We start from the raw sequence: 9,311 nt of genomic DNA, 5'->3' as shown, positions 1-9,311 counted from the left end.
TTTATAGTAATAAAAAAAAATCAAGTGGTAACCGGGTTGAGTGCAAAATTGTGTCACAGCTAAATATTATGTTTTTGGTATTTATATATTAGTTAATAAATAAATTAAATATAATTTCAATAGATCTTCAAAATCACAATGTTGTATTATTTTAATTGTTAGATATTTTTGAGAAGGTCAAGACCTCTGAGGTCAGGCATGCCAAAACATTTGATGTGTTTAAAACTAGCTACTTTTCAGGCAGTATTAATTTTATGTTAGATAATAGTTTTTTAACATATGAAAAATAATTAAATAACAACACTTGACACTTGACTTCTTTAAAACGGTTTTAAAAAGAAACGGTATTTGTGAGATGTGCCAAAATGCCATTGGTAGAAGCAGCGTTTCATGCAGTTCAGGGCAGTGGCTTCAGAAATGTTTAGCCCAAAACACAGTGAAAAATTTTTGTAAAAGTTTTAGTATAAAATACCATATAAAATATCTAGGTCAAAAATAATTTTAAAATAAATGCATGCCTCTGTCAGTTAGTTCTTTCTTTCAGAGCATGTGATTCATGTCTGTACTGGCCCAAAACAGAATAGCCAGCCTTTACTGATTCAACCCAGACAGATGTATCGCATATACGGTTTGAAATAAGACCACCTTGTCAAACTTAAAAAGAGCCTTTGTTACAATCTGCCATCTCTCTGACAACATTTATTAATATCAGCTAAATTGCATTTCACTCTGTAATGTAAGGCATCCATTGATTAACTGTCCATCACTACGCCACAATCCTTTCAACGTGACCTTATGTTCTTTTTCTCATTTTAGTGCACATGCATGGTACTTCTGTGTTTTATGCTATTTGAATGCTTGAGACAGAATTGAAGCAGCTTTGAGAGGTCAAATATGACATACAGCATAACGCACACTGGGTGCAATATCAGCACAGGAGCATGAAAAACTGTCATGAAGATGTCTTACAGAAGGCCGCCTGGCAGACTCTGGGCCTGCTCAAGTTTTTGTTATGGGGGAGGGCTCTTTCGTGACTGTGGTATTTTTAACTTTGTATAATAAAGGAGTGCCCAGTCCCTGTTTCTTGAAACTGAGCCCTTGTTATACTTACTAGCACACTGTAGGACTGGACAAAATAGTAAACAGATTATATCATATTTAATAATTTTTCACTTTAAACTTTTCACAAAATTCTATGTATATTTCTTAGAATTTTTGCATTTTCTCTTTCTCTTAAAGGAATCAACCAAACAACCACTGTAGCCAGTTAAATTCATAATGTTTAAGAAAACTAAAGTAAAATCTACTTTTTAAAAAATCAAGGCTGGTTTTACTCACTATTCTTTACAAAAATGTACATAGAAGAATTACACAGAATATTACACAGAATAATGATATTTAATCGTTTGCATTCATGCACCAATGTTACAACATACAGAAAAGTATAGAACTAACATTTTTGTATGAATGTAATAAATGAATAAATTAAGTTTTGAATCAATTCACTTACATTCAATTCAACTGAACATTCAAATGAAGAGTTGAAGTTTTGAATCAGTTCACTTAAAATGATTCACTTGAACTGATTCATGGTAAATACATTGTATTTGCCAGTTTGAACAACATTTTTGTTACTGAAAGGGTTAGTTCACTCAAAAATGAAAATTCTGTCATGATGTACTAACCCTCAAGTCCTTCCAAACCTGGATCTATTTCTTTTGTGGATTAAAAAAGAAGATATTTTGAAGAACGTTGAGGACCAAACTACATCTGGTTTACATGTTGAAAACTAAACTACATTGGAACCCATTGACTTCTGGGAGGAGAAATTTCACCAGAATACCTTCTTTTATGTTCTACAGAAGAAAAAGTCATACAGTCTTGTAAAGACGTGAAGGTGAGCAAATGATGACAGATTTTTTTTATTTAATTTTGAATGAACTATCCCTTGAAGTTTAACCAGAGATGCTATTAAAACATCTGTCTTAACAGACTTTCAACCAGCAAGTCACAAAGAATCAAAGTTAATGAGCTATATGATAAATTAAAAGTGCACTGAAATCATCCCAATATTCACAACAGTGCTTCATTTGTCAGCAAATCATATTCAGACATTGCTCAACCCTCGTTCTCTGTACAGTAACACAATAAAGACTTGTTGAATAACTCAGCTATTAAATTGCATGAATCTATAATATTATAATTCCTTTAGATGTGCTCAGAAATGTTTGTAAGCCAATGAATTGCTAAAGCGTTTAGGCTCATTTTAAGAGTTTTGTAATAATACTGAGGATTTTCTAGTTGAATGCAAAATGCCCAAGGCCTATTGAGCTTCTCTTTGATATCAGGTGGCTGTTTAAATCAGATTGTTTTGAATGATGTATTGGAGCAGCTACACAGGATGTCAACTGATTGGCTGGCGTACACATGGCGATATCATGTCAGAGGACTAGTAGACTTAGCAGTCTGTCACTTTGGGTGCCCTCGAGGTTAAACACCTAATTAGCAGATGGATCTTCCAGCCCAAGGGAGTGCTTCTGTCAGAGGAATGGGTCCAACTGGTTTTGTAAATGTCAGTCTATTTAGATATTTGTCAGATTGCGTCTAGGAGAAGGTGCCGGCATGCTGAGTGCTGGCTGCTTATCTTGGCTCTCAGGTCGGGTCCCTGTTTCGCTGGCTGTGTGTATACATTATAAGACCCTCTAAAAGCCTTCCTCTCTTTACAAAGCACAGAGGTTCTTACTAAAAGATGAATAAAAAAGACAGGTTTTGCAATTGTTTTGCAATGATTTCATCAGGATATTTCGATTTGTAGACATCGTCTCATGTGCACTTCATCAGACTAAACATTCAGAACATGCTGAAGACGCCACAAATGGCAGCACTACCAAAAAAGGAAAGATGCCTATGTTTAGGACATTCTCTGGGAGGTTGGATATGACAAAACAGACATAAGAACCAAGTTATGCTAATCTATATCTCATTCACAGGTCTTGTTGTTTACATGGTAGTAATAATGTGCCTGTATAATATCTTTAGCAGCACATTGTTGGTGGTCTTTGGGGCCACGAATAATGAATACATTCTGTCTAAATGAAAATTATATTGCATTTCTGTGTGGTATATATCACATAGGGCTAAAAAAGTTGTAATGCAGATGAACTAATATAAAGCTGTTGGCACAAAACTCTAGGCAATATTCCTAAAAGCTATTTTACTCACCGTAAAGGAGACTGTTCCTTAGCGTCACACCTGTGCACAATCTCCTGTATCTTCTATATTGCTGGACATAAACTGAGCTGTATATTTTTATTATGATTTAATATTTATTAAGTATTAAGCTTAAGCTTGTGCAATGTATTGTTAAAATAAATAACACATCAAAATGCACAAAGTTTCAATAGTATAGCCATAGGATGTAAACAATGTTAACATGATTTTAGTATGAAAAAAATCACTTACTAGCCTTTGTGCACATTTATATCCAATTTTAATGTTTAAAATAGCAACGCAATGCCATAAGCCTAAAACAACTGTAAAAATTATGATTTAAACAGCTTTACAGCTCAAATAAAACAGTGCTTTTAATAAATAATAAGGTTCACATTTCTGCTTTTACAATTGGCCCCATTCCCTAACCTTCACTTTTGCTATTTTTTTCCACAAGGAAAATGAGGGACAAAGTTGATTTCTAATCAACATTATGCTACAAATGTTGCTGATATATTGCAGTGAACCCAAAATACTCCTTTAATGTTTTTTTTTAATCCTTTGAATTGAGTATTTATAGACTCCCTTAAAAGTTTTATCTGAGATTTTTACAATCAGCTTTTTACAGCAGTCCAAGCTTATCTTCAAGAAATGCTTCGAATTCCATTAAGGAGCAAAATCAGAAAAGCAACTACTGTAGCTAAACATGAATCTTCCTGGAAAATCTTAAACTCTGAACCTTTATTGTGGCTGTTGAAGATTGTTTAGTTGAAGGAGGCTGTGGCTATCAGTCTCCATCTGTTTAGATGTTAAGTGTCTGACTGAGACATTGCCGACCAATGTGCTGGCCGCACGAGCCCTGGGGAGCACCTACTGATTCCACCAGCTGGATCACAGCAGAGATTCCTCCTCTCATCGGCTTCTAACTAAAGACAATATCTAAACCCTTACACTCATATGGATGCCAGTGAACCCTTTACTGGCACAATCATGCTAAATCACAAGGGGCTCTTTTAACTTAATCCCTTCTCTTGTGAGAAGTTCATGTGCTATGCACTATGCACAGTCATTTAACCCCAGTGGGGAACATGTAGACTCACAGTCCCCAACCAGGAATGGCCTGTGCCATATTTGGATTGTGAACCACTCAAAGTTGCATGAACCAAAAGTTCTAGCAGCATAAGACTTGAAAATAGCAGTTGTTCAAGTATGTCGTGCACAACTCTGACCCATTACTCAAAACTAAATTTGGAGCAGTTATCAACATGATTTTGCAACATGATGGCTTTGATATACTGACCACATGTGTGTTCATTCCATTAAGTTCAATGCAGCTATCTTTATTATAAAGTGGAGACCAAGGAAAGTTGTTGTACTTTGTAGTCCATTTTTTCAAATTAAGATTATTATATATACTGCACTACTGTATAATATGGTTCAAACGTTTGGGGCCAGTAATATCAGCAAGAACATATTAATACATTTATTCAGTAAATACACATTAAATTTATCAAAAGTGTCAGTAAAGACTTTAAATTCCAAACAAATGCCATTATTTTGAACTTCCTATTCAAAGAATATTGAAAAAAAATGTATCAACATGTAAAAACATTTTTTTGAGCAGCAAATCCACATATTAGAATGCTTTCTGAAGGATCATGTGACACTGAAGATTGGTGTAATGATGCTGAAAATTCAGCTTTGTCATCAAAATAAAATAAAAACTTATTTTAAATTGTAATAATATTTTTACAGTATTACTGTTTTTACTGTATTTTTGATCAATTAAATGCAGCAGCCTTGTTGAGCATATATACTTATTGGAAAAACATAAAAAAATCTTACTGACCCCAAACTTGTGTATTATAATATATATAGTTGTTGTTTCAAAAGCTTTACCGTTTATGTTTATCACTTCTGGTCACTCTTAGATACTCAATTCGAGTACTAGCCATTTTGTATTAGGAGCTTGATATAGCAATGAAATTATACTCCTAAAGCACATGGGAGCAATTTAAGCAATTATCTGAGGCTTTAGAAACTATGTGTTGGTCTCGTTACATCAAACAGAAAGCACAGCAGCAAACATGCACAGTTCCCAACTTAATGTAATTGTGATTCAAAAGTTACCATTTAGGAGAACATAGAGCTTGTTGTGTCCTGACTCAGATGCTCATATAAATAGCCTGTTTGGAAATCCCTGATGAAAAGCGAGAGATTCTTCCTATTTTGGAGAATACAAGCAGCATACTGACAGATGACAGCTGTGACAGCTAAGTGGAATCCCGGAAAATAAACCGTGGAACTTTGACCAATGAGAGAACAGTTTACTTGTATTAACAAATTTGGTCCGTTTAGAAACTTTGCCGTGTGAAAGCGAACAGCACCAAGAATAAAAAGCAACATTGTAATAATTTTAATCCCTGTTTTGGAACAAAGCAATCGATCTACAGGTGTGAAAGCACCCTTAATGTCTATGATTCATCAGCCCTCATACATTATTCTAAAGAAAAAAGTTTGTTTTCAAAAGTTGAAAACAAAGCTGACCCAAAAACAAAAATTCCTTATTTTGAACACAAAAGGGGATCCTGTTGGAAGAAGAAGTAAATACAATAGCAGTACAATGTGACTCACCTTATTGCTTAATAAAGGCAGCCAAGCATGTCCGAAAAAAGTCTATGCTTTTTAGCACTTTCTATGTGCTCTCATCAGTTTTGGTGAAAAATTACCTGAATTTTCAGCAATTTTAACAGTAAAATTTTGCCGGCTGTCATTAATCGCATGTAGGCCATCCAGCACTTCACATTCCTATAAAATCATGGCGGCAGCCATTGCTGTACTGTGCACCATTTTGTACTTCATGCAAACTTCACTTCTCGTATTTTGGTGCATGTAAAAGATTAATTTCTGCCACCTACTGGACTGGAGCATGAAGCGCAAAATGGCACACAGTAGCGCAATGGCTACCGACACAATTTTACTGTTAAAAGTGAGCAGTTGGAAAGTGTCATGGTGATCATGTTGTTCTGTTTTTCACAGTTAAAACTGAGGGTTGTTTTTCTTCAGTTTTAAATGTTGCAATGAACTGCCATTGAATTGAATTCACCTCTATTCATTCAAATATCTCATTTTCAGTTCCAAGTCATAAGAGCATGACTCAAAACATAAGCATGAGTAAATTATGACAGAATTTTAATTTCTATAATGAAAATGTAATAATTTTCTCTTCCAACTACAGCTTCTTTTCTGTTGACATAAAGTCCATGTGGGCAGAGAAAAACAATATTAATCAGTAATATAGCTTAGCAATCACAATCCAATCAAATGCTGATCGATAAAATCAAGTCCCGCCTACAATGAGTGTGCTGTCTTCAGAAATACGTTGTTATGAACGTAAATGCTGCAAAATGTTGAACTCGCATGCTGCAGATTTTCCTGTCAGAAATATGCACGCTCAATCTACTAGCATTTTACATGAATTTTTGGCATAAACTGGTGTTTTGGAGCCTTTATGTTTACTGCTTGTCCTCTTGGAGTGTTTCCATGGTGGAGCTATTTATTTGATGACGCATTGAAATATTGATGGCAGTGGAAATGAATGTGGCCTATTGGCTAGGCTGTCCCTGGCATTTCCCAGACAGAATGATTCCTAATGTTCCGATAGATAAATAAATGACTAGTGTGAGCCCTGCTCATGAATATAAATGTGGGGCTGTGTCCATTTCTTAGGCGAGTGTCCAGCTCCCTTCCCCTCCAGCTGTTCTGTCGCCACAAGTCTGCACCCTTGAAATCCAATATCATAATCTTTTCCTCATTTACTGCTGACAGGTCATCATTACAACCTTTGATTTACCAAAGTCCAGTGATGTCACAGGCAAAAGTGTCCACTGTGTTTTTAACCAGATTTATTGGCTGTGGTGTCTGAAGATTTATTTTGAGGATGACCTCTGGGTCTGGTTTTAATGGAACACAGCATGGGGCAATCCTGTGTGGCTTAATGTTTTTATTAAAGGCTGAAGGTGAATATTTATTTACCTTAAATTATACTATACTGATGATACCATGCATGCATGATACTTTGTTGCATGTTACTTAGTTTTTTTCTATAATTGTTTAATTTTAGATTGTGCATGCTCAGTTAAAGAGAAAATTTACCGCAAAATGTTGTTTCAAACATGATTTTTTTATTATTATTTTAATGATATTATATATGTTTTCTGTGTAAGTTTAGTAGAATGTTGACACTGTTTTTTTTTTCCCTTGAAATGAATTTACTGGTGACCAGGGGCTGTTAAGCTTCAAAAATGACAATAAATCACTATAAAAGTGGCAAATATGATAGCTTTGTGAAGAAAAGGCAGAAGTTGTCAGTGTTGTTATTTTAAAGTAAAATGAAAACTATTAAAGGGGTCCTATTATGCTTTTTCAGCAGTACTGAAACACCGTCTAAGCTGTTCGCCAATCACAACGCACTGGGACAGCTAACCAATCACAACACATTTTGTTTTTCGGAAGGCGGACCTTCATCAAAGCCGGAACTAATCGAGCCGTTTGTGCCAGGCTGGGGAGAAAGGTATTTTAATAATGTAAATTATGTGAAAAATAATGCGTCATGCTCTCATGCACCAAGCATGAGAGCATGTTCTAGTACACCCCAAAACAAAATCAAGACTTTGTAAAAGAGCATAATAGGACCCCTAATTAATGTGATAAAGATGAAAAACAAAACAAAAAAAGTTCTTAATTTGAAATGTTGCCTTAGCAACTAGCGGAAATAAAATGTTTAAGTTGAACTACCGAAATTACTAAATAAACTGAAATAAAATAAATTAAAGCTAAATAGAAATATTTACAAAAAGAAACTAAAAATGACAAAAGCACATAAAAAATTACTAGAACTAATAACTAGCAATAAATTTTTTTTTTATATATAAAATTCAAAATATTAATAAATAGTAGGGTACAATGGGGCTAAAGCCCCACCTTAAGAAAAATGTGCTATTCACTGCACCTAAATTGTATAATTGCAGAAAAATATATACGTTGCATTGAACATTAATGGAGCAACATTTTTTGTGTGAAAATAAATCATTCAAGTTGTTTATTTTGTTTAAAAATCTTATAAATGTATGAGGTGGCAAGAGGGGTAAAAGAGGGCTCACCAGCATGGGGTAAAAGGCACATGGTATTGATTAGTAATCGACCGATATATCGCCAAGGCATTTTTCAAATATCGGCATCGAACGATACGTTTCTCTGTTTGGCCGATGTGTTCGGGACTTTTATTTTGACGGCACTGAGAACGGCAGCGCCTGAGCACACAGTGCTCACATTCTCCCTCTTGTTCGCTGTCTTCATTCAGTTCTGTCTAATATGGATAGAAGTCTATCTAATAATCAGACAGAACTGTTAAACAAAGGAATTAAAAGGTATACAAAGAAGTATTATGACGATTGCTTTAATATTATTAGTAATATTAAGGTAAAGGCAAACATTATAATACTTTCTCATTTGCCGTCAGCATTCAGCAAATACGCATTTATATCATTTAAACAAATCTTTGAATGACTAATGAACATTTAATTTCACAAACGTTGCAGACTTAGTCGAATCTAGTTGAGATCTTGTGAAGTGTGCATTTGTATCCTGCATGATCGCGTGTTCTCTGCGTGACGGTCGATCCGTGCGAATTGAATGCTGACAGGAGGAGAGTTCAGCTTCACTGGAGACGACCGATCGACAAACTTTAAACTCGTGACTGATTTCAAATTATGCTGCGCTTTATGCATTTGCCCACTGTCATATATTTATGTCATTTTCATTGCGTGCTGTATGTAAAATGAGTGTTACCTTGGCTTTATTTGAAAAAAAAAAATTAATGATTCACACAAACTTCCCAGAATACTGAGTGCCCTGTTGGTTACAGTGTTAGTGTTTACTTCCTTTTTAATTAGATTTTTATTAAATATTTATTTGTGAAAAATGCTTTGTCTTCTAAAGTATAAGTATGTTTATTTTACACAATTATTTTTAATCCATTTTCAAATGATTTCAAATTTCTTAAATATTAATTAAAATAAATAAAATTATATCGGCTTTAT

The 9,311-nt window shown here is 34.5% G+C and overlaps 1 protein-coding gene across 1 annotated transcript in view; it reads left to right on the top strand.

Moving 5' to 3' along the window:
- LOC107752042 (sorbin and SH3 domain-containing protein 2-like) overlaps positions 1-9,311 on the top strand; it is a 59,559-nt gene that overhangs the window by 10,567 nt on the left and 39,681 nt on the right. The window lies entirely within an intron of this gene.

The sequence above is a fragment of the Sinocyclocheilus rhinocerous genome, unplaced genomic scaffold (genome assembly GCF_001515625.1).
Source record: "Sinocyclocheilus rhinocerous isolate Xijiao unplaced genomic scaffold, SAMN03320098_v1.1 scaffold662, whole genome shotgun sequence".
NCBI lineage: Eukaryota > Metazoa > Chordata > Actinopteri > Cypriniformes > Cyprinidae > Sinocyclocheilus > Sinocyclocheilus rhinocerous.
The sequence above is the reverse complement of the archived record's forward strand: the minus strand, read 5'-3'. Positions and strand labels throughout refer to the sequence as shown.